General features: G+C 34.4%; 1 long non-coding RNA gene across 1 annotated transcript; it reads left to right on the top strand.

The window, feature by feature from the left end:
* The first annotated feature begins 227 nt into the window (after positions 1 to 227).
* LOC108376507 (uncharacterized) lies at positions 228 to 1,640 on the top strand. The gene is made up of 2 exons (XR_001849264.1): positions 228 to 441; positions 694 to 1,640. It is a non-coding gene; the product is annotated as an uncharacterized LOC108376507 (long non-coding RNA).
* Positions 1,641 to 5,006: the final 3,366 nt, after the last annotated feature.

Genomic DNA, 5,006 nt, shown 5'->3' on the forward strand with positions numbered 1-5,006 from the left:
ATTTCTAACTATAAAATTATACAGTAATTGACACGGAGATAGTAGCATCGTACAGCATTGTGACGTTTGCGAAAAGTGAAATCCAATTAAAAAAGATTTAAAACAAAAAGGAGTAACAAATGCAAATGAACAAAGAACGAACTCGTAAGCATCCCTTGACCTGCCTCATAAAAGAGAATAAACAGAGCTGAGAGGTAGGACACCACGCGCAGGACTGGCACGAAGTGTTTGCAAATTTCATAGATATTGATAATGTGAGAGGCAGTTGGATAGCTGGCAGCGGGACTATGGTATGAGTTGGAAGCAAAAATCAGTTTCTTTAACCACACAATCATACCAACAGTAAAAAAGCCGCTTCTTAAAGTAGCTAAACTGGACGCAGTACATCTACCTGGAAGTGTAGAAATGTGGAATTTGTGCGAGTTTTCCATAGTACAAAATGTGTGTTTAAACCATAATAGTTTTATTTTTATCAGCTTGTACTCAGACATACATACGTACTTTTAAATGATGAACGTACATATGTACATACCTATGCATGCTTTTAAAGCCGAGAATTCCAATCATTTATCGATTTTTCAAAACAAAAATAAATTGACGAAAATTACTACTTTGGTGCCTCTAAATAATTAATTATAATTTAAGAAGCTGATTATGATATGATTATTTAACCAACCTTAAACCGTACACTAGCTGCAGGCGGGCCAGCTACTTCACTCAATGCACCACACAAACCCTCGAATGTGACGTCGAGCGTTGAGCCAGCGTAGCAGCAAACCACCATTGTGTGCGTGATGTAAGTTGCCAGAAATTTAAGCAAATTCTAGTATGTACTTCCTTTTTCGTATATTTTTGTATTTTATAACAAAGTTCAGCTTTTAGGCTTATTTCCACTGTAGCATTGGAAAATAGTTTTTTTTTTGTTGAGAATAATATTTTGTTGCACTTCTCCTCTAAAAATTTGTTTTTTTTGCTTTCACTATCGCCCTTTGCATAAATNCTTTCTCCTTTTTCTTCCAACTGCAAACTGAAACAAATTTTTTTTTTCAACTGTTTTTTTTTTTTGTTTTATGTTTATGTTGCTTGTTCGCTGTAAGCCTTAGCCTCTTGCTTTTACTATTGATGCGAGCTGCAGCAGCGGCAATGCAAAATAAGTGAAGCGTCCACCTGCACTACAAATCACGCGAGTAGTAAGATTGCACTTTTTCGCGAAGGGAAAATATGCCCATCCACAAAGAAAGCAGTGTTGCATCAACAATGCCACCACGAGCCTGCAAATCGATATCCACGGCGAAATCGTCAGGTTATATGGTCGGTGGAGTATTTTAAAATTGCACTAATGTGACCCTTTTTCGGCTGTGTTACAAAAATATATGTCTACATACATATGTAGGTATATGCATATATTATTTTGTGCCCAGCAGAGATCTTTAACGTGACCGCCGTTACTTTACTTCAGCGTGTCCCATTGTCAGTGCCATACTCAATACAAACCACCGTTGCATTTATCGCGACGTAGAGCGTCCTTTTCTGCTCTTCATTCCATTTTTTTTTTTTGTTTTGCGCTATCTGTTGTTATCCTTTTCATAGGGGCCCCGTTTTCGCGAAACGGAAACGAAAAGGTGGAACTCGCGAAGTGGGAAAAAAATTATGCACAAATATAAACACACGACTGACTTGTTTAGTCAGACGCCGCAGCAACTAACGATGTGCGGCGTACGTATGGAACTGGAAGCTTGGGGCATCGGAAAATTGGTTTGCCGTTTTCAATTGGCGATAATGCATAAAATCGTAGTAGGACAAACACCCCCCAACAAGGTGCTCAACAAGCCGAGCAAAAAGAGGCAGAGAAAGTGAGAAAGAGAGTGAGAGAGAAAAAACGAAAAGAGAAAATTGTATATAGTCGAGTGCTAAAGTTAAGTTCGTACAAGTTGAAGTTATTCGCTGTAACCATATGTTGAGCAAGGTTGCCACTGTTGGTTGTTTTCATGTTGGTTTTTTATTATTTTTTCTATTTTTTTGGTTGTTTGGTAGTGTTTTCTCTGGTTTAGTTGCTTTTTTTAATTAGAAATTAGCAAATTTTTTCTTTACAAAAAGTTTTATTGCATACTGAATGCCAAAAATGAATAAATGAATTTTTCAAATTCCTATTTTTAATTTAACATGTTTTATATCTTAATATGTAAATAAAAATCCCGTGTCACGTGTTCGTTTACGCTAATCTCCGAAACCGCTTAACCGATTTCAATGAAATTTTGGTACCGAGTACCAAGCTTCGGAGTGAAGACCCATAATATCTACAATGCGTGTAACCTGCCTATGTATCGGTGTGAACCAAGACAATGTCTGCCAACGTCTCTTGGTAGCAGCTATAACTTCTACCAAAGAGCAAATTAATGTTGTTTTTCCCATGGCGGTATAATTCCGCCATGGTTTTTCCAAAAAAATTTCATACAATTATTATTTTTTGATTATTGTTTTAATTTTTTCTTTTTGTAATAGATAAGATAAGATAAAATTTATAAATTTTTTTTTAAATTTAGTTGTTTTTCCTTCAGATTTTGGTTGGTTATTTTTTAATAAGTGGCAACCGTGGTGTTGAGTATTGTGTGTTGTCTCTCTGGCCAATGGTGGGAAATTTACAGTTTTATAAATGCATTTCGCTACATACAACAATGCTCGTATATTCATTTGGGTTTGCATATGTTTGTATATATTTATGTATGGTACCCCAAAATGACTAAATGATAAACATATTACATATGTACATTCATATGCATTTCAATTCGCAATAAATTCTTTGCAATTGTTCCGATTTGAATATCTTAAAAACCAGTGAAGTTGAGCCTTCAACGTCATAGATCTTTTCATTTCAATTGCCTTTAAAATATACGTAAACTAAACTTTCTACCCAGAGACTGGGCACTTTTATGTACATATGTATGTATGTATAACCACTGCGGCTGTGGACTTGAGTTCGATCCCTAAGATAAAAAAAAAAACAGAAAAATTTGTTTTTCAAACAACGGTCGCTACTCGGCAGGCAATTGCAATACTACGAGTGTATTTTTGCCTTTAAAAGGATTATCATAAAATCCTTTGCCGTTGTTAGAGGGGTAGGTCCCTCCATTTGTGTTAGAACATAAGGGTGCAGACCAAAAATTGGAGCAGAAGTCATCTAAAACCGTCCAGCCGTTTATGAGTGAAGAGAGATATCACATAGTGCAGGCTTTTAATTTATTAAACTTTCAAATCACCCTATACCGTTGAAATAGTTCTAAATTAAAAAAACAAAAAACAATAAAAAATAATGGCCTTATTCATAAAAAATAAAAAAGTCTTAAAAAAGGTTTATAAATTGAAAAATGTATGAAAACGTCAATTTATAAAGCTCTTTAAACCTACTTTATTTTTTATGAATAAGGCCATACAACTTTATCGCACATCTAGAGACTAAAGCTGATGCCACATAAAACTTTTGCTTCGCTTTACGTGACAGATTCGCTTTGACAGATAAGATGAATTGTATGAAAATGCACAAAGCACGCCACATAGATCGTTGACGCTGCAGCGCGAAGCGAAAAGATGGCCAACTCCCATCTTTTTGCGCGCTTTGACAATCAACCGGTTTAATATTTATTTTATTTCGTCCAAATTTGAGTACTTAATATATTGCTGACATTTTTAAAGCAAAATATATAAAATCCACAGCAACTTTAACGAGTAAAAAAGCAGTACAAAATTGTTTTCTTTGCGTTCATTGTGGCATACCTTTTGCGTCTGGCGCTTCGCTGGCAAAGTTATAAATGTCACGCAAAACTACAAAGTTTTATCTGGCATCAGCTTGAAACCTACTTTATTTTTTATGAATAAGGCCATAAAACTTTATCGCACATCTAGAGACTAAGGTCTTTAATTTGACCTGTCATTTTTGAAATTTGAAAGAACGTTGCAAATCGAATGACTATCACAAAAATGCCTTCTCGTATAATATATGTACTTAGTTAGATCTACTTTTCGAGGCTTTGCGAAAAGTTGGCCAGCCTAATCAAAGATACTTTAAAAATAAAGCTTTGATAAATCTCTTTCGGTGGACATCCATATCTTAATATTTCATAAAACTTGTGTATAAGTTAACTAACTTCGACTTTTCAAACAGGTGGCAACCCTCTTCAAAATATTATTAAACTACTACCTTCTGAAACTCCCTTTGTTTGGCACCCATATGGTGATACATACTCCTTTTACCTAATTCTCTTAATTCAAATTTAATTTGATTTTTTAAACAGATTTGACACCTTGGTGCGCATATGATGGCATTGATTATTAAATAATTCGAATTTAATTGTTCAACATGTGGCAAATCTTTTCGAAAAAATAAAACCAGTTTGTACATCTATAGGCCAAGCGCTTTATTTGACACCCCATTTTTGAAAATCGAGCGAATTGTGAAGATCTTATGTCCTGGAAAAAAATCCCTTCGCGTATTATATATGAACATATAGATTATGTATCCTGCAGCAAAATTTAGAGACAGTCTGGCAGAGAACTAGTTCCGCCCTACAAATTTCAGAACTGTCTCTGAACTACTGCAAAAGGGATGCAGAGCTGGATGGTTGCACTGTCATCAATGTCACTCATCCTGGTCATGTCAAATCTGACAAAAGATGCACAAATATCCCATACTATAGTATTTTTACGATTTTCTTAGACCCGTAATCTAATAACAAACTGTTCTTTTATTTAATATGTAATTCTCTACATAGTTTATGGGACAACTGCTAAAATATTTCCAAAAAAGTCGTTATTGGTAACATTAATGTCATTTTTGTACATATATACGTACGTATAAAATTGAATGCAAAATATAACCATAAAATTTAGTTAGATTACATTTAACAGCAAAAGTCTGCGTACACCATTTCTTTTTTAAATATTCACAGTATATTGAGAGTTAAAATTTGTTTGTTACTATTTTATAAAGAAAATGATCATGCTTAAAATAA

The sequence above is a fragment of the Rhagoletis zephyria genome, unplaced genomic scaffold, assembly GCF_001687245.7.
Source record: "Rhagoletis zephyria isolate East Lansing unplaced genomic scaffold, Rhagoletis_zephyria_1.1 Rzeph_scaffold_10567, whole genome shotgun sequence".
Classification (NCBI taxonomy): domain Eukaryota; kingdom Metazoa; phylum Arthropoda; class Insecta; order Diptera; family Tephritidae; genus Rhagoletis; species Rhagoletis zephyria.